This window comes from Nomascus leucogenys, chromosome 12 (assembly GCF_006542625.1).
Source record: "Nomascus leucogenys isolate Asia chromosome 12, Asia_NLE_v1, whole genome shotgun sequence".
In the NCBI taxonomy this organism is placed as follows: Eukaryota; Metazoa; Chordata; class Mammalia; order Primates; family Hylobatidae; genus Nomascus; species Nomascus leucogenys.
The window spans coordinates 78,784,567-78,807,677 of NC_044392.1; the positions used below are offsets into that span (position 1 = coordinate 78,784,567).

The following is a 23,111-nucleotide window of genomic DNA, read 5'->3' on the forward strand; positions in this document are numbered from 1 at the left end:
TCCTTTTTATCTTCCAAACTCTTTTTTTTTTTTTCTTGGAGATTTTCTTACCCCTTCACAAACTGAAGTTACTACTTTCTCAATGTTTTTCTTTTTCTAATATTTCCTGGAAAAACTTGTACTTTCTTTAATATTTTAGAAATGAATCAATAAGTAATCTTTTTTTTGGTAGAACATACAAATATCTGTCCATTTGTTTAATATTTAAACTTACAGTAAACTCTGTTCTTCACTTATTTCTCTGGGTACTGGTCTACTGGCACAAGTGTCCCTGAAGTCCTGACTGAAGATGAGTTGCATTATATGTAAATAATATGCAGAAAAACACAGGAGAGTTATTATAGTCTAATAAAGACTCCCTTTTTAATTTTTATTAAAATCCACCAACCTCCTTCAGGATGTTTATTCAGCACTTTCTCGACGTAAAGGCACATCCTCAGTATTTTAATCCTGTGTTGTCAGAATTTCCACCCAAAACTCATTGTCCCCCCTTTCCCTGCTGGACCTCTGATCTTTGTATGCAGCTTCCATATAGTAATCCCCGTAAGTCAGGTCACAGTGCGCTGACCTCTTTCTGTGATCCTCCGGGAGGATCTCATCCACATTCATGGTTTTAACCATGCCTCATATGCTGATGACATCCTACCCGTCCAGGATTGACCTTTCTGTAAGCTGAGTCTTGTATCCAATGGCTTGCTCAACAGCTAAGCTACTCACAATCACAAAGAAACTATCCTTCACAATCACAAAGAAACTATCCTCTGAAAGATACACACCAGGCTCTAACATTGGTTACCTGAAGGTGATGAAAGTGAAGAAAGACAGGGTGGTTAGCTTTGCCTTTCTATATTGTTTTATATTTTATTTTATTTTATTTTATTTTACATAGCAAACGTTTGTGTTGCACGTTTGTTATTTTGTATTTTGGTAATTACTAAATAAAGAAGTAGGAGCAGGAGAGGAAATGTGCTCTACACCTTGCCTCTCTGCCTCCAATTTAGTTCTCCTGAAAGCTATGCTTCATATAGATGATCTTTCTAAAATGGACATCTAACAATTCTGCTCTTCTCCTTAAAGCTAACAGTCTCTTGACCAAAGGATAAAATCTAAAATCCTTAATATGGCATATTTCTCCTTCTTTGATTCAGCCAAACTTTATCTTTCACTTTCAGTTTTGCCTTGATTTGATACTACAGCACTATGTTTTCTGTCAGCTAAACAGAAATTATTCTTTAGACTCAGCTCAGATGTCTTTTCTCTTAGAAGTCTTCTGCAACACTCATCCCCAATATCCAAGTTGGGGTGGATGTACCAGCTCTCTATTCCCATAGCAGCCTAATGCAATAGTTGTCATAAGTGATTAACAGATTTTGGGGGGTTCTTAAGTCCTTTTTAGGGGCTCCACAAATTCTAATTATTTTTGTACTGATTGATAGTAAGATGATATGTGCCTGGTTCACTGTGTTGACATTGGTTATTTGGCACACATTTTCCTGAAAATAAATGAAGTTAGGCTGCTACTTCAAGAAAAACAGCTAATAGTCTTTGTTGTTATGACAAAATTTGAATATTTAAGAGAAAATTAGAATTTTGGAAAGCTTTTATCAGTCGTTGTGAGCTTGATATTATATAATAACATTTATCAACATTGATAGGATTTATATAACTCAGTGAACCAATATCTTTTAAATGATCAATTATAATGTATATAATTATTCATGGCTAAAAGGTCCATCCAATATGTGAGATATATCAATTAGTTGTGTATAATATGAAAATTTATTAATATTGTTTTAGAGTTCCCTTTAATACTAACATTTTAGAAACTACTTGAATTTTGGTGTAGTTTAAAATAATTACCTTAAAAGGCTATTGAAATTCTCTTTCTTTACCAAATATATACTTATGGGAAGTGATATATTTATCATATGTAACAACCCAAACAACATATTACAATAAATTAAAAATAGAAGTAGATATGAAAATCCATGTATCTTCTGCTAAGATGGATCTTAGTAGATTTGCAAAAATTTAAAACAATGCCATTCTTCTAAGATTTGTGTTTTGGAAAATCTAATTATATTTCACAGAAGAATGTTATGTTAACATGTAAAAGGTTTATTGTATTTTAAAATAAATTAATAAATATTTTGAAATACCTCATTTTAAATTTTTCATAGAGTAAATATTGATACTTTTAACACATGTATGTCCTCAATAATTTTTTAGCATTTAAAAGGTTCCTGGGATTTAAAAAAAGTTTGAGGACTGCTTCCCTAATGCATGTCTCAGTTATTACATACCACATGGCCTTATAAATATGTTGATGTGCCTGTCTCTATAATCCTGCACTTAGATCCTTGAATACTGAACTGTCTTTAATTATTCAGTATTCAAGGAGGTTTTACAGGGAAGGAAAATATGAGTGTTCCCTTTGTCATTTAATGTTCAATATATTGAAACTCACATCTAAAAGATAAAACTACGAAAACTCATTTTTTTAAACATTCAAATATCAGTTACTTTGACTAATTTCTCTCAAATAATGTACATGGCAGTTATAAATTTCTAAACAATTTAAACAATAAAGGTATACACAAATGCAATAATACAAAATTTATAACATTTACATTTAACTTCTAGTCTAAAAGAATCAACTCCATAGACTTACTTTAATTATTCCTTATTTCTATACCAGATTTTGTACATTCTCAAATTACTTTAATGCTTATTTTGATATTTTCCTGTGGTTTCAGAAAGTATTATATTGATTTCATTCTGGAATGTTATTGATCTTTCTAGATTCCCCTATTCTCAGAACAGCAGATGTTACAGAATCAAGGTTATCAAACAGTTACTGAAGATCTTCTCTCAGCCCCCAGTACAAGGGAATTAAACCACAGTGTCATATAATTTGGCTGAGCCCTTTTCAACAATTATGTTTTCCTTGTTGTATATTCTAATACCCCCTCTTTCTCACATGCATTTTTATTTCCATAAATTGTTATCTTTCCAATAAATCAAGTTTTAAATAGCCTGCAATACTTAACACATTGAATTGTCTTTGCAATGCAGTAAACTGGTTCAATATTATTACCTATTCATTATTATTTTTATTGTAATTCAAAAGATCCATCCAGTATTTTCATCTCCTAGGAAATAAAGGAGTGAAGCTGCACTCTAACTCTCATCGTTAGTTCTTTGACTAACTGATCGAAATTTTGAAATTTCCCACTGAGATTTTATGTGTAGCCACATATGTTATAAATAGCTGGAGCTGGTTTCAATATGGTTCTTATGAGTGACTATCGCTGTTCACCATTCCTTCCTATTCTTGGTATGTGGCTACATTTTCCAGAATGACTTGAGTTTACCCAGATAAACTTGGTAAACCAGGATAGAATAAATGTAAAAATCCCAGACGATATACCAAGTTTATTAACATCTGTAAAAACTATATACCTCTTACCATTTTTCAACCTTCTTTTTTATTTTAATTACCTTTGAAACACTGTCTTCACTTGAATTCCAGGATAACACTTTGATGGCTCTTCCTGATCACCTTTCTTCATCTTCTCTGTCAGTTCTTTCCTCCTCATGTCCTCAATCTGTGCATTCACATATCCAGTGTTCATGTGCATATGTGTACACACACACATAAGTGTTAATGACTAATACATTTCTGTCATCAGCCCAGCCTTCCCAGAACTCTAGCCTCATATAGCCACTGCCCACTCTGTGTCCTCTTGAATGCCTAATAGACAACTCACATTTAATATGCTTAGCTCTGTGCTTCTGGTCTTTATCACTAAACCTGCTTCTCTTCCAAATTCTGTAAATGCCAACTCCATTCCTGCAGTTCTTTAAGTGACAATTTTGGCACTACCTTTGACACTTTTTTCTCAGACTCCGTAGCAGTCTTTCAGAAAATCTTGTTCATGTTAACTTGGAAATATATGCAGAGTCTGATTCCTTCTCAAGCTCACATGATTTCTCTCCTAGATTATTGCAGTGGACTCTCACATGGTGATCTCACTTCTACTGTTGCCCCACCTGCAATCCATCGTCCCCATAGCTGCAAATGGCTGTTTATTTCACCCAGGGAAAAGCCAAACTCTCTCCAGTGGCAAAACAAACAAACAACAACAAGAAACAAAACCTCTACACAATACTATTTCCTGGAAATATCTGACCTCATCTCCAACATTCTTTATTCTTTGTACTATCCTTTTCCCAAAGAAACTCCTGGTTCTCTTTCTCTCCTTCACAGCTTCTCCCTGGCATTTATTGCCCACCTTCCTCATTTATTTCTTTCTGTAGTACTCAGCATCGTTGAGATACAAGATTTTGCTTATTTATTCATTTTTTCCCTCCACTAGAATGCCAGCTCTAGTGACTGCCCATAGTAGACGCTTAATAAATAAAGGTTGAAGGACTGGATTAAATGAAACGTATATCAAATCTGAATATCAATAAGAATTTTTGGTTTTTTATAAATCTAATGTGTTCCAATTAACTGTATTATTGCTATGATTTTTACTACATGGTCAAACTATTTCAACATGGCTATCTGGAACTTCTTTACTATTTATTTATTTATTATATTTTATTTTGAGATGGAGTTTCACTCTGTCACCCAGGCTGGAGTGCCATGGCACCATCTTAGTTTAGTGCAACCTCCACCTCCCGGGCTCAAGTGATTCTCCTGCCTCAGCCTCCCCAAGTAGCTGGGACTACAGGTGTGCACCACCACACTCAACTAAGTTTTGTATTTTTAGTAAAGACAGGGTTTCACCGTGTTGGCCAAGCTGGTCTCGAACTCCTGACCTCAAGTGATCAGCCCGCCTAGGACCCCCAAAGTGCTGGGATTATAGGCATGAGCCACCATGCCTGGCCCGGGAACTTCTTTAGATTTTGTTTTTATTCTTTATAACTGCCTCTGTTACCCTTGAAAGTATTCTTGTGGCAAAAGTAAAATTTCCAGGCCCATTCTATTTTTCTCCTGATGTAAGGTGTGGAATTAGCTACACAGAAAACCAAACAGTCCTGATTTTCTGTAGTGGAAAGCAGTATGAGAGACTAAAATCTTTATCCTAGGGGTTTCCTGAAAATTGGAAATGGGTGAAGTTCTAATACTACTGCTATTTCTACTATTGGAGAGCTTCAGTAGTGCCAAGCTTTAAATAATATATTATTTTAAGGTCCTAATGTCACACTGGTGTTTCTAATTTAACCAATTAGATTACCATGTTCTACTTTTCTTTATATGTAATTTCATTGTCTTCTTCTTACTTTGGCCATTTTTGTATCTCCAGAATCTAGTCCAGTGGCAAATAAATAGTAAATGCTCAGTAATTGTTTGACAAGTCAATTATTTTTATATAGAATAGTAAGATAAGATGGGAAGTTTTAAGGACCAGTGTGATTTAGGCCAAGTATTCACATTAATGTAATGTGTCACTAATATAAGTCCGTTTCTCGGGCTAGTTTGGGAGGGTTCATGAGAAAGCTAGTTGAAAAGCCCAAGTATTTCCTGACATTTCTTCTTATCTAGTGTGCTACAACGTGTGTTATTTTCTCCTTACAATAGAAATGGGGCCTCTATCAGAACAGATTGTATGTGGTGCATATTTATCCACTTGTATTAAAATTTCACCCAATATCAACTTTTTCTCTAAGGAATTCAAAGTGCTTTACACAGATTAGGAATGGTGACAAGTCACTTGTGAAGTAAATAATAATGCTTTGAAATAACATAGCACTTACCATCAGTGGAGCCCAAAGCACTTCAAATGATTTATCTCATTTATCTTCACAATGTTCCTGTGAGAAAAGACAAGTATTATCTCCACTTTGAAGATAAGAAACTGTCACAAACTGGTCATGAAGTAAGTCAGGGGCAATGATAGACAATGAGTGAAAGACGGTGCATATGGGACAGATTCTCTTCTCTTTGACCAAAGCGCTGTTTGTAAGACTGCTCTTTTCTGCATAATGAGTTTCAGTAGAACAGTCCTTCCAAAGAACTGTAAAAATCGTCTTTCAATAAGTCTTCCAATAAGTCATTTATTTATCATTTACCTGGGTGGTGACAACAGTTCCTTCTGAGTAAAATCCCTGTGCTGGAGATTGTGTGGTTCTTGCCAATTATTTGCTCAAATATGATGGGAAATGGTAACTTGTAGGTGTGAATGTTCAGCAATTTTATCTATAGTTAATTCCCAACTTTTAAGTTCTTTCTATTCCTTTATTATTGAAGCTTTTAGAAATTCTCATGCAAAGTTGCTTCTAAGGATTTATAAATATTTCTTCCTGATATCTATAGAAAGCCACATAACACATTAAAATAATAAAAAATTCAGACAATTCTTAAAATGTGTGTGCCTGATGAGAAATAGTTCGTTTTTATATTTCCTTTACCTAGACTTCCTTCCAAGACTTGGCAAAACCTTCTCAAGTACATATCTGAGATGGTTAAAGTTAGCACACTAATTCTCCTGACAGCCATGGACCTTAGGTGGCTGCACCCAGAAAAACTTTTCCAAACCAGCGAGTCAAGGGATTTTGATGCTTGTCATGAAATTCTTCCAGGAGCATCATTGACTTTCTAACTACCCCAGAACTGAATTAGAGTAAAATGGAAAACATTTATTTCAGTATCTACAGGAAGTGTTTACTTTGTACTTTAACATTGAATGGGCTTCTAGCTCCTGCTAAGCCACCACTACAAGAATGATAAAATCATTCTGTGAGAGATGCAAAGTTTTACATTCATTGAAGCAATGAAATCAAGTTATTTTCAAAATCTCTTCTCCAGAGGATTTCAAGTGGGGTTGAGGGAGAAGGGTCCATAAACCCCTATAGAGTCCATAGATATATTAGTTAAGATTCTCCAGAGAAACCTTGGTTCTCCAGAGCCAATAGGATAGATACAGATTGAGAGAAAGATATAGATAGATATAAATAGATATAGATTATCTATTTCTCTATCTATATCTATTTGTATCTGTATATATTTCTGTCTATATCTATGCTATTGGTTCTGTTTCTCAGTTCAGTCTTGTGTGTGTGTGTATATATATACACACACACACACAATTTACAAAATGTAAAAGAACATTGCAATAAAGCTTCATTTATTGAATGCCTACTATGTGCTAGATATGTTAATTTCTAATGTGCATTATCTAATTTAATCCTCACAGCAGCCCTGCTTACCGATTGTCAGCAGCTAATAAGTGGCGATGAGAACCTAGGTTTTCACTGTGAACAAGGACACAATTGCCTGATACCGCGTCAGCTCCATTCCCTTCCTATTTTACTTCTTTTTAATCATATATAAAATAAGTGTTCTACACATTCTGACTAAGCCTAATGCCAAAACTTTAATTTGAAAGTTGTTGAGGCCAGGCACGGTGGCTCACGCCTGTAATCTCAGCACTTTGGGAGGCTGAGGCGGGTAGATCACCTGCGGTCAGGAGTTGGAGACCAGACTGGCCAACATGGTGAAACCCTGTCTCTAATAAAAATGCAAAAAAAATTAGCCAGGCATGGTGGCATGCGCCTGTAGTCCCAGCTACTCGGGAGGCTGAGGCACAAGAATCACTTGAGCCTGAGCAGCATAGGTTGCAATGAGCTGAGATCGCACCATTGCACTCCAGCCTGGGTGACAGAATGAGACTCTGTCTCAATTAAAAAAAAAAAAAAAGTTGAAATACCCATAGGAATGACACAAGTATTTTATCAAAAGATCGTTGAATTGAAACAGGAGTGACAGCTCCAACTGCACAGGGGCTGGGACAGTGTGTCATCATCAGTAACAATGATGCTGTTATCATCTCTGCTGGGGCAATTCTACCCTTGTAGGCTGCTGATGTCATTCAGAAACTACTCCAAGGGAAAGATTTTCATACTTGGAAGATTTAAACCCAATGAGATGATGCACTTGTGGAGTTGAAATAACTCTCATTTGTGTTTTCCTAGAGAAAGCTATTATTGGGGAAAGCTTCAAAGGAATAAGGTGTAGGACCAATAGTGCCTTTTTCTTATGGGACATACAGAATTTTCCTTGCAGATGATGTTGAAGAAAAACTCTACTTGATTCGTATTTTACCTGTGCTCAACAGTCATTCTAAAAATTATTGCCACCCATTAGGAAGATTGGCCTCAGCCATCAAATGGGCAAGGCATACCTGTGAGGACTATCTATAGATAAATAGCTGCTTCATTAAAGGTTAACGTTCAAAAAATACCAATATATCTCTGTGTTTGGACAGTTATTATTACACAAGCAAAATGCAACAGTTGTGATATAGTCCTTTACCTAATTTCCTCTGTGATAGTGAAGACCTAGAAGTTTGGATATTCGAGGAGAGGGAGGTGAGACAGAGGAGCAGAAAGGGATGTGTAAGAGGAAAGCAATAACATAAATGGGAGAGAAATTTAAAATCAGATTTTCTAATTTAAGCGAGGATATTATGGACAGACATACCTATCAACTTTGTCTCTAATTCAGGACATTTTTTGATAAGCAAAAGCAATGATGTGAACCCTATTAACATTTAATGCTCTGCATTATACTGATGTTACACAAACAACTTTCTTTGAGACTCTTCGATGAGATCTGGCTGGTGAAGCAATTAACTCCATTCCCTCATCTTAGGTAGTCAGATTTCCCTTTGGCTTTTAAACATATTTTAATTGGATGCTATCTAGTTATTGCTCACATTTTATATCACTAACTTGTCTTTATGGATTTTTATCATTGGTCACTTTTGCCTTCTTCGTGGGAATACAAATGCTCATAGCTTCAATTTATTTTTTCTAATTTGTTACACAAATGGCATTTGTTGTTGTTGGTGGTAGTTCTTGTTATGCAAAATGTTAATGTCAAAGAAAGCCTTTTATTGCATATTAAATGCATATGCAAAAATATCCTTAGTAATTCTGAACCCAGTTATCTCTGATTTGACCAACTTAACCCAACTAAGAGCCAGTGGATGAGATACAAGCCATCTTTATTCTAATTTTGTAAGAACTGTGAAAGGAAGGAAGAGTGTGTTTCCTTTTGTTTGTTTGCTTGCTTGCTTGTTTTGATTGATAGAGATGGGATCTCATCACGTTGCCTAGGCTGGTCTCAAACTCCTGGGCTCAAGTGATCCACCTGCCTCGGCCTCCCAAAGTGCTGAGATTACAGGCATGAGCTACCACGCTTGACCAGAAAGAGTGCTTTTAAAGAACAGAAGTCAAGTAATAGAGTCAGCCTGAGTTCCCCTGTTTTGTGTAATATCCCACCCCTGTGCCTTTGCTCATGTTGTTCCTTTGCCTGGAATGGATTTGCTTTTATCCAGCCTTCAAAGTCCAACTCAAAGTTACATCTCCTGTGAAGCTTTTCCTCATTGCAAAATTCTCTCCTGGATTTTCATTTCAATTTACCACTACTTGCTTAAAAGATGTCACTTTCTACATTGCCTTGAAATTAATTATGCTCATATCTTATAGCCCTATAATAAACTGTATATTCTTGGAGTGATTATTGTGTGTGTGTGTGTGTATATATGTATATATGTATATGTGTATATATATGTATATATGTATATGTATATATGTATATATTTGTATATATGTATATATATAAACTCACACACACATATATATATAATGCTTCAATGCCTAAGCAGAGTGCCAAGCACATAATAGAAACTCAACAAATGCTTGCTTAACAAATGAATTTAAATGCATATGAATTTAATTATACATATTAAGTAACAGTATAGTTTCAAGCAGGATTAACCAATTATTTGTGGCTATATTTCTTGATCAGATGTAAAAACATTTGTTTTAATCACTAATAAATTATTTCTAGAAGTTAAAGACAGAACTTTACTGATTTTAAACTAAAACTTATGCTTGATATACTGTCAATATAATATAATAGTGAAGTTAGATTCAAATTACGTGATTTTTGTAGTTTCTGGGATTTTACTCTTCAAGATATGTGATGTTATATTAAGTGCAGTGTAAGAAAGGGTTATGATTAATATGATGAAAATTATAACTTAGCATATAACTTTAATAAAAGTAAAAAGTTCAAACAGAACATATGAAATTGTGTCTATGAATCAGGAGAATAATCTGCACCTTATTACTAAAAGTAAATCTTGCTTTTACTGAGCCATAAGTGTTTTCGTATCTAGAGCTGCATTAGGGAACTACTGAAGTACAAAAAAAAAAATGTGCTAGGACATAAAGTCTTCTCATGATTTAAGATATGTCAAAAGATGTAGCTATCTTCAAAACAAATAAAGCCTACCATCAACAACATTTGCTGAAATCAGCTTATAATTGTTTGGGGGTCTGGGGGGCTGCTAAAGACTGCACCTGCCTCCCTAACTACGGCTTTCCACTTACCATTATAAAGAGGCTAGTACCCCATTTTGCTCACAATCTCCGAAGCAGTTCCTGCCTCACCTCCAAGCTGACAGAAACCTTGATTCTGATTCTCAGTTGGTTTTCGGCCTGTCAGAAGGAAACTTCCAACAGTTTGCTATGGGTTTTTTCTTCATTCCCTTCCAGGCTTTGTTCTTCACCATACACATTGCAAGTTTAGCCTAAGCAATGTCAACCGGGTAGGCTGAATTGTGATTCAGGGCAAGTCTAATTTCTCCCAACAGACAATTTCAAGCTAATGCTGACCATCAGAGGAAGGCTGTCATTGATATCATCTGGTTAATGGCATAACTTGGTCCACTCAACTCAAATTGCATCACTTACACTAATCTGCTGCAGTTCTGCAGCCCCACTCTGGAAGAGCCCTCTGCCTCACTGACACGAGTGTGCCATTTGGTCAGAGAGCATGATGTAATTGCAACTGCTTTTCTTCTGATGAAGTATTTAATATGACCTTGCTATCATCTTCAAATAAATTATTTACCCTTCTAACAGCCAAAAATTGTCCAGACAAACTTAAGTAGCAATAAATTTCATAAATTATTACAGGTCAGAATGTACTCCTAAGTGACTCCAGTCAGTAGCAGCCCATGGAAAATCCTATAAAACTCCATTTTCCTCTGTCCAGCCAAGGTAGATTGGTAGACATAAAGCTGAGTTATCAAATCTTACTTTTACTTATCTGCTCTCAGAAGCTTACAAGTAATAAACAACTTCATCTAGTCGGCAGACAAATTGATGGTGGGGAGCTCTCCATTAAAAGGATAAAACAATGATGCTTTGTTTTCTTCTTATACAAATGGCCAGCTGAGATTCATTTGGTTTTCATTTTTAGAATAAAACAGTAATTTCTGGTGTGACCTAAATGCACCACAAAATAAAGTATTCAAGACAGACCTACATTCTTGGGGAAGATATTCTATTCTTCTTAATAAAGAAAACTACATTAAAAGACTTATGACTTCACTAGATATTATTCAGCCATTGTGGCTTTGCACCTAAGACAGTTTTATGTTAAATTTCCTTTTAGGTTCAAGTGTTCACTCTTCATGAACAATCTTTGCTAATATACCTGAGAGAAGGAAAACGGAATCAAAACCTCATTGGCCTCTCTGCATGACTCCTCCAAATTTAATTTTATGAATCGCTTTGATTTTTTTCTAGCAAAAGCAAATTTGCTAACTATCAAGTATTCTCAAAGCCAGAGTCTCACGTAAAACAGAGAGCTCCTGATGGTACAATTACCTGGTTATCGATACTAGTGAGCCTTTCTGTGTTTCACTCTTATGAGATGAAGAGTTGTTATTAAAGAATAACATATAAAGTTGGATGTAGCTTTGGACCTACCAGAGAGTGCAATGAACACTTCTGAAGGCCTGAGAAGTGGCTTCTTTATTCCGACTGAAACAAATGCCATCGTGGAAATAACTCTTAGAAAACTGGGGGGGCTTTCAAAGACATCCTCTTGAAAAGAAAAAAAAAAGAGAAAGAAATCTCCTGTTCCTGGGAAACAGTGACAGATTAATATGCAGAGTGATGCATGGCTGTCACAATCAGCACTTGCCTCAGTGATTCCTAGATTGTTAATATCTACCTTCTGGTGTATAGGCTTGAAATTCCTATAGTCTATTGTGCACCAACAAATATTGACCAGACAGTGCTGGCCACTGCAGTGGGCAGCAGTGTTTCTCCAAATACAAGGCATAGAAAAAAAAGAATATGAGTTTCTTTCTCAATTAATAATTGGAAGAGAGACATCATCAGCATTTTAGTTTTAAATAAGATTTCCATCTTAAATGAAGGGGATGGGGACACTAAAATGAAAAAAGGGTGGTAGGGAGGCAAGAACATGTTTTAATTCAGTTTTTTTGTTTCCTCCATGCCACACAAACAAACATCTTTTTAAAAATTGGATTCTTTGCCTGTTCGTTAAGATTCCATCCCAGGGTCCTGCAGATCTATCACAATCTGGCCACTCTGTACATTTTCTAATTACTCAGGCCCAAACCTCACTGTCATCCTTGACATTCCCTTCCTCCATATTCTACAGTCAATCCATCAGCAAATCCTCTCATCTCTACCTTTCATATATATTCAGCATCCATCCACTTCTCATCACATCCACTGCTACCATGTTCATCTGGCTTGAGCCACCATCATTTCTTGCCTAATTATTGTAATGGTTTCCAAATGGAATTTCTTGCTTCTACCCTTGACACCTCTGACCCCTACAAATTATTCTTAAAACTTCAAGAGAGTGAACCTGTTAGAACTAGTGAGATTCAGAGGCAGATTTATTGTGAAACTAACGAAGCTTGAACTTCTAGGTTCTTTTCCTAACAGTTCATTCCCAAGGCTCTAAAAGGGACCCAAGTCTAAGCAATGTGGTTAGATTGTAATAAATTTCTTGATGTTTTCAAAAGTAAGATTGTTAAGTATTTTTAAAAACCTGAATTCTAAAATTAACATACCTGGAAATTGAGGCCCCACAAAAACTAAATCAGATAGTATTACTACTTTTGTCAGATCATCTCTGTTCTCTGTTCAAAAACCTCTAATGGCTTCCCATCTCATTCAGAATAAAAAAATTATTACTGAGGCCAAAAAAGCCCTCTCTCCATCTCTGACTCATTTCCTCTCACTGGATCCAGTCACGCAGGCTCCTTGTTATTTGTGGAACCTGCTAAATGCACCTGTACATCAGAGCCTGTCCAATGTGTCACTGTTTCTACTTGGAAGGCTCCTTCCTGAGCAAGCTGATGGGGACTACCCTCTCTTCCTCCAGATCTTTCTGCTCAGATGTTGCGTTTATTAAAGGAGAGAACTTCCTTCACCAAACTATTTTTTAATATGCTTCCCCACCCATCTTTGACACTTCTCTTCTTGTTAAATTAAAAAATTTTCTTTCAAACCACTTACCATCTCTTGCTTCAATTTGTTGCCCCCTTCCACCAGTTACACATTCTCATTACTAGAATATAAGCTCCTTGTTATACATCCTCATTACTAGAATATGAGCTCCTTGATGGTAAACTAGATAGATGATAGATAAATAGATAGATAGATAGATGATAGATAATAGATAGATATAGATAAAGATATAGCTATAGATGTATATATATATATCTCTCTCACTATTCCGTATTGCCTAGCATCGCATTTGGCAAACATAAATCTTGGATTAATCCATTCAACAGAAACATACAAAGTATGTTTGTATACACTGGAGAGAAAGCAGAGAACAACCAAACCCCTTTCTGTGGTACATGCGTTCTTACAGACAGAGTGTTACTGTTGCTTTTCTATAGTTGAACTGTAAATCACCCAGGTAAAACTGAGGTCTTAAATGTCTGTGAATTATTTTGATAATGAAATAATGTTTTTTCTATTTGATAATTCTTATATCCACAAAAGCCCAAGTAGAATTCCTTATTTGTACTACCTTTTGCTATTTAAGGAAGAAGACTTTTACACTTATATTAGCTAAGCTTTAAAAGTGTAAGCATATATAAAAGGACATCTTGTGTCTCAAGTACTAAAATAAGAAGAATCGTAGTACTTATCTGTAGGGCATGTCTTAAGAAGAATGTAATTTATTGATTACTTAATAAGAAAAGATTTCTTTTTTAAACAAACTTGTTAAAGAATAATGTGTATTATCTTCTTATCTTCTGTTATGAAGCAATTATAAGTAGTAATGTCAGTATGAACTTTAATAAAGTTTAATTTGTTTTTATCTTTTTTTATTTCAAACACTCATGTTTACTAGGCTGGCCTCTGAGTCCATAGGTCTTTACCATTATACTGTATTGCAGTCACATGGAAATATAAATAAGTTTGCTTGTAAATAGAAGTGAAATAAATATCTATATAAACATTAATGCAAACAGCAATTAGAAGAAAGCTGGAGTAACCATTTAATCTAGAAAAAGTGAACTTCAGAACCAGGGACAAAGAGGGATATTTCATAAAGATAAGGAGATGATTAACTCATCAAGAGGACATAAATACTCTAAATTAGTATACACCTAATAATAGAACTTAAAAATACACAAAACAGACACTAACAGAACTAAAAACAATAATAAGACAAATCCACAGTTACAGCAGGGGGCTTCAACATCTTATCTTGGTAGCTGAAACAATTTGGGCAGCACTGTCAATAAACATGATCTATTGATATTTATGGAGCTTCCCATCTAACTACAGTAGAATACCATTCATTCAAGTGTGCATGGAACATTCACCAAAATAGACTATATTCTAACTCAATAAAATAAGTATCAATAAATATAAAAAACCCCAATTATACAAAGTCTATCCTCTCAACAAACACATGTGGAAATTAAACAACACACTTCCAAATTACTCAAGACTTAAGATAATCACTAGGGAAATTGGAAAATATTTTTAACTAAACGAAAATAAAATTGCAACATAAAAATTGGAGAGATGCAGGTTAATTGACGATAAGAGAAAAATTCCTATTATTAAAATCTTACACAAGAAAGGAAGAAACTTCTCAAATCGATGATATAAGTTTTCACCTTAAGAAACAAGAAAACTCACACAATATTCTGAGATAACAAACCTGCACATGTACCCCTGAATCTAAAATAAAAGTTAAAATTATAAGAAAAGAAAAAGTAAAAGAAAGAAGAAAAAGAAAATCAAACCCACTCTAAGCAGAAAGAAGAAAATAATAAACATATCAAAGAAATAGAATGCAGAACAATATGGAGAAAAATGTATACCACCAAAAAACAGTTATTCAACAGATCAATAAAACTGAAAAACCACTAGCTAGAATAGTCATGGAAAAAGAAAAGAAGAGACAAATTACCAGTATCAAAACAAAAAACATACAGATTTTTAAAAAGGAAGAAGTAAAACTCTTTCTCTTTGCAAATAACTGATTGGCTCTGTAGAAAAATCGTAAGAAGTCACAGGGAGATGCTATCAGAAAAATAAAGGGAGTTAAGTAAGGTCACGAGATATAGGACCATATGTGAAAGTCTATTGTATTTTTGCATATAGACAACAAACAATTGGAAACCATTTTTTAAGGGTCATTTATATAAGCAATAAAATCTAAGAAGTGCTTAGGGATAAACTTAAATTACCAAAACCTATACACTGAAAACTACAAAAGAATGCTGAGAGAAATTAAAGACAATATAAAATAATACAGAAATAGATGGATTGCCATAATGGATCAGAAGACTCATTATTTTAAGATGATGATTATCTCTAATTGATCTATAGTTTCAATGGAATCCTAATCAAAATCATACCATGATATTTGATAGATATTGATGAATTTTTAATTCTAAAATTTATGAATAGGTAAAGGACTAAACATCTTCGAGAAAAAATACAAAGTCAGAGTACCTTACACTATTTGATTTGAATACTTATTATAAAGCTAAAGCAATCAAGACACTTTAATATGAATGTAAAGGTAGACATACTGACAAATGTAATAGTAATAAGAGTAGCAAATTCACACATATAATGCCAATTGATTTTTAAATTTACATGAAAAAGTAATCCAATAAGGAACGGATAATCTTTGCCACAAATGGTACTGGAACATTTCGACATCTGTATGCAGAAGAAGGAAAAGAAAAAGAAGATGAGGAGGAGAAAGAAAGGGAAGGGGGAATGGCAGGAGGGGGAGAGAAGGAGAGGAGGAATCACCAACATCAAAAACAAAAACCCCCAAATCTTTGACCGTTAACTCACAGGATACATAAAATTAATTCAAAATAGAAAATTGACCGAAATATAAAAGGTAAAGAAAATAAAACATCCATAAGGATACCTAGAATAGAGTACTTATATTTTGAAGTGGTCAAACATTCCTTACATAAACACAAAAAGCCAAAAACATTTAGAAATACTATAAAATGGACTTCATCAAAACTAAAACTTTCTGCTATTTGAATGACAATGTTAAGAAAATGAAAGGGCAAACCACAGCCTGGAAGAAAATACTCATAATATCTAGATATGAAAATAGAGTTGTATACAGAATAGACAGAAAATTCCTACAATTCAATGATTAGAAGAGAAACACACTAATGAAAAAGGCTAAAAATATTTGAACAGGCAATTTACAAAAGAAGATATACGAACAGCCAACAACTACATGATAAAATCTTCATCCGCTGTCTTAAGAAATGCAAATTAAAACTACATCACTTTGAATGGTTGCAATTAAAAAGTTGGATAAAATCAAATTTGGTGAGAATGGGGACCAGTTGAAACTTTCATTTATTTCTGGTGGAAGTAGAATGGTACTAATCTAGTTTGGAAAACAATTCTGTAGCCTCTTATAAAGTTAAAAATGCACTTACCTTATAATCCAGCCATTCTATACATAAGTATTTACCCAAGAGAAGTGAAAATATGTTCACACAAAGATTTGTAGGTCAGTGTTCACAGGCACTTTATTTACAATAGCATAAATATCAAAAACAAGTCATACACCTATCAACTGATGAGTGGACAAATTGTGGTACATCTATGCAATGGAAAGCAACTCAGCATTAAAAGAATAGAATTACTAATAAATACAACAACATATGAATCTCAGAAACATTATGGTAATCAGAAGATTGTGGAAACACAAAGAGAACATATTGCATCTTTCTATTTTTGAGAAACTCTAGAAAATTTTAAATTGTTATATGAAAAGTAGATCACTGGCTACATGAATCGGGGTGGGGAGAAGAGACTGCATGGGTAAAAGCATAAATTAGTATTTTTTGGCAATATTCTTTATCTTAATTGTGGTGTTAGATGCATGGGAGTATTTTTGTCAGAACTCATCAAACTGCAATTACGAAAAGTGTAGTTTATTGTTTTTAAATTATACCTCAATAAAGTTGATTAAAAGGAAATAGTATGTGAGTGGGCTAAGCGAGCCTCTTCCTTAGTTACCAGAAGCAATTCCTCAGTCTGTAGAATGGATAAACATGCTCTTGTGGTTTATGGGTTTTTCCCTTAATGCTGCTGACATGTTCCTCTATGTTGCACAAAAAATAGCCAACTGCCCAGTGCTGTCTTCATTATTTTACAGCTGCTAGAAAATAATAGTATTCTATAATTTAGAATTCTCCAGAATTAAAAGATCTATATCACCATCACCAAGTTTAAGTCATCTGGATTTATGAAGTTTCATTGTGCATAAAAGTAAAGGGGGATATCTGAATACAATAAAGTATATGTTGTGCTGCTTTAAAATAAAGATGTGTGTAATGCAGGGTGTAGTTTTAGATTAAAGGAAACAGCTCAGGAAATCCTTGCTTAATTGAATTGAATGTTTTCCCTAAGATGCCTGTTTGGATTAATCACAAAATTGAAATTAATTATATTCCCTTGGAGAACAGTTAATATTTGGTCCAAAGTCCAACCCTCTGCCTTTGGAAAGAATTGAAGAGAGATTTGGCACAGGGAGAAAAACCTGGCAAAAGAACTTTGGGAATGGACAACGTTTGAGATATAATGCTTAGGAAAAAATTATAGGATCTAGAGCTTATGTAGATACAAGTGGCATCAGATAAAATGATAGACAATCTGATTGAAATGATTCAGATGTATTTTTAGGTATAGTGAGATAAGGAATACTCTTTCAGCCACCTTATTTTAAAGTTCAAAACAGTATATAGGAATGTCTGATCTAACTCTCTTATGTCAAATGATAAAATGGGGAAAGCAACATGCCAAATAGTTTGCTTTTGGTTTCTTTAATGAGTAGAAGAATCTAGAAAAAAATCAGATTTTCTGACATCTCATTCAATGATTTTTCCATATTGCTGTGTTTGCTGATTCTTAAACATATTCTTAAAAGAAAGTGATAAATGTCACTATCTAACTAGAAGAAGGGCATAAATAGATATTTTGGTAATCCTGTATTTGGTGATTGTGACACAAGTTATCAGGATAAATGTCTTTTATTGGCTATAAAAATTCCATTTTATTATTATAAAATGAGAAATCACCAAAGAAATTTCTCCATTCAAGCTAATATTTTAAAACAGTATAAATCCATCCCACATGCTGGGAAACAACATTTTATGTCACAATTTGACACATAGAAATACAACTTGAAGCATCAAAAATTAATAGTTTATATTCAAGCGGCAATTCCCTAAAAGCAGGTAATGTGAATTATTTAAGGGTAATTTCGATCTGAGAAAAATTCCCCAGCATCATTTGCCTTTGGGAATGCAAAAATCTTGTCTTGTAATTTGTTTTATAGGTCTATACGTTTGTTTTCCATCTTACAGTATAATACTCTTTTTGTCAATCTGTTTTTACAATTGGGCAATTTAGGAATGTATCATCAAACCTAACTGCTGGAGGAGTATTCTTCTTAGTGCTTTAAAAAGTATTGTTTTATTCAGTCAATACATGCTAAAAATTAATAAGAACAAAATAAAATGGGAGGCTCAACTAGTATTCAAGGGGAGAAATTTGAAACACATAGTATGGAATATACCATGTACAAATTCAAGTGATTGCATGCTCTTTTAAACCAAAGTACCAGATCAATTTTATGTCATTTTCTTTTCTTTTTAAAAGTGATAATACTGTAACTACTATCTGCATAGGTCTGTGATGGGTGCTCCACTGCTGTGTTTTATTCCGAAAAGAAAAAGAGAAATTTATGGTGAAGTGAAAAAGATTTTAATGGAACCCAGTGGTGAAAGATAAACAGTTGAATCCTCAATACTAGTACTTATCTGAAGGAAGAAAAAAGTTCATTTTAAGGTAAGAAGACATTACGAAGGAAACAGGAGAAAAGTTAGACTGTGGTGTTTGTGCAAGAAGAGAATAGCAATGAGATTTGAAGGGTTTGAGGGCAAAACATACAAGCACATGTTTGCAAGAGTATCTGAAACCTCAAACAGCAGCAGAGCACCAAAGAGAGAGAGAGTTTGGTTTTTTTAAAAGGAGTGTGCAGTACATGATGTTTAGCTTTTTAGAAAACAACTTCTCCACTTTTGCCTGCCTAAAATTTTTTAGAATTCCAGTTTTCTTTTCAAATATTAATGAAGCACTGGATTTTAGTGGCTGTTTCTAAGTAGTACTATTTTGGCTTAACTTGTATATGTTTCCCCTCAAAAATAAATGAAAATACTTAATCGAGGCACAAACTTGAAGTATTTAATTTTTTTTTTTTTTTAGTTTTATCAACACTCTGGTTTCTTCTAATTTCACAGAATCTGAGACACTAAAAGAACTTTCACAAAATAAGTTAATTTGGGATCATGACATGTCAACATGGCTCACTGATTTTTTTTAATTGACTGTTATTACTGAAATGATATTCAATCACGTAAAGTTTAGAGGCACTTTAAGCTGAATATTAATATTCTTGCATGGAATCTGGTAATAGTTAGTGTAGATGTGCAGCATTTTGGGAGAAAATAAACCAATTACAATGACTATTGAATATATTCCTCAGTTGGGCTATGCTCTTCAGCTAAGTTAGAATCCTTGGGCATTATTTTGGCATTTGGAACCCTCTTTTTCTAGCTCCAGTTGCAAGATATTGTCAGAACTATTTGGAAAATAATTTTCTTTCTTTTTCACCAAGTTGTATCAACAAATAAGGACAATAATAGTTACTAAGCATTTTTATTTATCAATTAGTTTTCTGGGAATGATAGAATATGTAGAAAACGTCATAACTGACTATCTTCAGGGAACTTCAGCAACCTACACATGAGAACCACTGACCCCAAATGCCAAGTTTCACCCAGAGTATAATTTCGTATTACATATAATATTTGACATGACTGGATTATTTTTCTCTGTGTAAGGAAACCAAAAGTAGAGGCAAAAGGAAAGAACAATCCCAATATCTCATTTAGTGATATTAAAGTGATACCACAATCATATTTCAGGTTTTAAATTTTACATTGGATGAGTCCCATTCCTCTTTCTGTGTGGGGTAAACCCTACTAGAGTATTACCTATAGGGAACAATACCTTATTGAATTGGATAGGTTCTTCACGGGATAATTTAAAGGATATTTGGGGAAAGAAACAAAGGATGAGAGGGAAGAAAAAACGGTATCTTAAAGGGTAAATACAAGGTTAGAAGCTGGAGGAATGGAGAAGTGTTACACAATGGTTTTAGAAAAGTGGTTCAGGAAGGAGGGGCCAAAATGGCCGAATAGACAGAGCTCCAGTCTTCAGCTCCCAGTGAGACCAACCCAGAAGGTGGGTGATTTCTGCATTTCCAACTGAGGTACCCAGTTCATCTCACTGGGACTGGCTAGGCAGTGGGTGTGGCCGATAAAGAATGAGGAGAAGGTGGGTGGGGCATTGCTTCACCTGGAGAGTGTACAGAATGGGGGAACATTTATCCCCCAGCCAAAGGAAGCAGTGAGAGAGTGGGCTACCCACCAGGGGTACAATACTTTTCCCATGGAATTTTGCAATCCTCAGATCAAGAGACTCCCTTGTGAGCCTATACCCCAGGGCCCTGGGTTTCAGGCACAAAACTGGATGGCTGTTTGGGCAGGCACTGAGCTGCAGGAGTTTTTACATACTCCAGTTGCACCTGGAACTCCAGTGACGCAGGAAAACCATCCACTCCCCTGGAAAGGGGGCTGAAGCCAGGGAGCCAAGGGGTCTCGCTCAGCAGGTTCCACCCCCATGGAGCTCAGCAAGCTAAGAACCACTGCCAGCACAGCAGTCTGGAATCTGCCTGGGATGACCCAGTTTGGTGGGGGAGGGGTGACCGCCATTACTGTGGCTTTAGTTGGCAGTTTTCCCCTGACAGTGCCAAGGAGACTGAGAGGTTTAGACTAGGTGGAATTCACCACAGTGCAGCTAAGTGGCCGTGGCCAGACTGCCTCTCTAGATGCCTCCTCATAGGGCAGGGCATCTCTGCAGGAAATCCAGCAGCTCCAGTTAGGGACTTACAGACAGAACTCTCATCTCCCTAGTACAGAGTACATTGAGGGAAAGGTGCCTGCAGTCTCAGGTTTAGCAGATTTAAACTTTTTTACCTGCCGGCACTGAAGAGAGCAGCTGATCCTGACAAGAGGGATTCTCCCAGCACAGCGCAGTAGTTCTCCTCAGGGAAAGACTGCCTCCTCAAGTGAGTCCCTAACCCCATGCCTCATAACTGAGAGAGACCTCCCAACAGGGGTTGACCGACGCCTCATACAGGAAAGCTCCAGATGGCACCAGGCCAGTGCCCCTCTGGGATGAACCTTCCGGAGGAAGGAGCAAGCAGCAATCTTTGCTGTTCTGCAGGCTCCACTGGTGATACTTAGGTGAACAGGGTCTAATGTGAACCCCCAGCAAACTGCAGCAGACCTGCAGATGAGGAGCCTGACTGTTAGAAGAAAAACTAACAAACAGAAAACAACAACAACAACAACATCAACAAAAAAGACACCTCCCAAAAAACCCATCCGAAGGTCATTAGCCTCAAAGATCAAAGGTAGATACATTCATGAAAATGAGGGAAAAAAACACAAAAACAATGAAAATTCCAAAAGCCAGGATGCCTCTTCTCCAAATGATTGCAACACCTCTACAGCAAGGGTGCAGAACTAGATGGGAGATGAGATAGATGAATTGTCAAAAGGTGGGTAATAACAAACCCCGCTGAGCTAAAGAAGCATGTTCTAACCCAATGCAAAGAAGCCAAGAATTTTGATAAAAGGTTACAGGAGCTGCTAACTAGAATAACCAGCTTAGAGAGGAACGTAAGTGGCCTGATGGAGCTGAAAAACACAGCATGACAACTTCATGAAGCATACAGAAGTATCAATAGCCAAATCGATGAAGTAGAAAAAAGGATATCAGAGTTTGAAGACCATCTTTCTGAAATAAGGCATGCAGACAAGATTAGAGACAAAAGAATGAAAAGGAACATACAAAACCTTTACAAAATATGGGACTATGTGAAAAGACCAAACCTATGACTGGAGTACCTGAAAGAGACGGGGAGAATGCAACCAAGTTGGAAAACACACTTCAGGATATTATCCAGGAGAAATTCCCCAACTTAGCGAGACAGGCTAACATTCAAATTCAGGAAATACAGAGAATACCACTAAGATACTCCATGAGAAGATCAACCACAAGACACATAATCATCAGATTCTCCAAGGTCGAAATGAAGTAAAAAATGTTAAAGGTAGCCAGAGAGAAAGGCTGGAAAACCTACAAAGGGAAGCCCATCAAACTAACAGTGGATCTCTCAGCAGAAACCCTACAAGCCAGAAGAGAGTGGGGACCAATATTCAACATTTAAAAGAAAAGAATTTTCAACCCAGGATTTAATATTCAGCCAAACTAAGCTTCATAAGCAAAGGAGAAATAAGATCCTTTCCAGACAAGCAAATGCTGAGGGATTTCATCACCACCAGGCCTGCCTTGCAAGAGCTCCTGAAGGAAACACAAAATATGGAAAGGAAAAACTGGTATCACCCACTGCAAAAACACACCAAAATGTAAAGACCAATAACACTATGAAGAAACTGCATCAGCCAGTGTGCAAAATAACCAGCTTGCATCACGATGACAGGATCAAATTCACAGGACAATACTAGCCTTAAATGTAAATGGATAAATACCTGAATTAAAAGACACAGACTGGCAAATTGGATAAAGAGTCAAAACTCTTC

The 23,111-nt window shown here is 35.5% G+C and overlaps 2 long non-coding RNA genes across 2 annotated transcripts in view; both read right to left on the reverse strand.

The window, feature by feature from the left end:
- The window catches only part of LOC101178165, a 30,285-nt gene extending 26,343 nt beyond the window's left edge, over positions 1-3,942 (reverse strand). The window contains exons 1-2 of the long non-coding RNA XR_179143.3: positions 3,887-3,942; positions 3,502-3,608 (exon numbers count right to left, since the gene is read on the reverse strand). This is a non-coding gene — a long non-coding RNA (uncharacterized LOC101178165). The remainder of the gene's footprint in view (positions 1-3,501; positions 3,609-3,886) is intronic.
- Positions 3,943-5,767: 1,825 nt separating this feature from the next.
- LOC115837526 overlaps positions 5,768-23,111 on the reverse strand; it is a 50,823-nt gene continuing 33,479 nt past the window's right edge. Inside the window, exon 5 of the long non-coding RNA XR_004032538.1 lies at positions 5,768-5,823. This is a non-coding gene — a long non-coding RNA (uncharacterized LOC115837526). The remainder of the gene's footprint in view (positions 5,824-23,111) is intronic.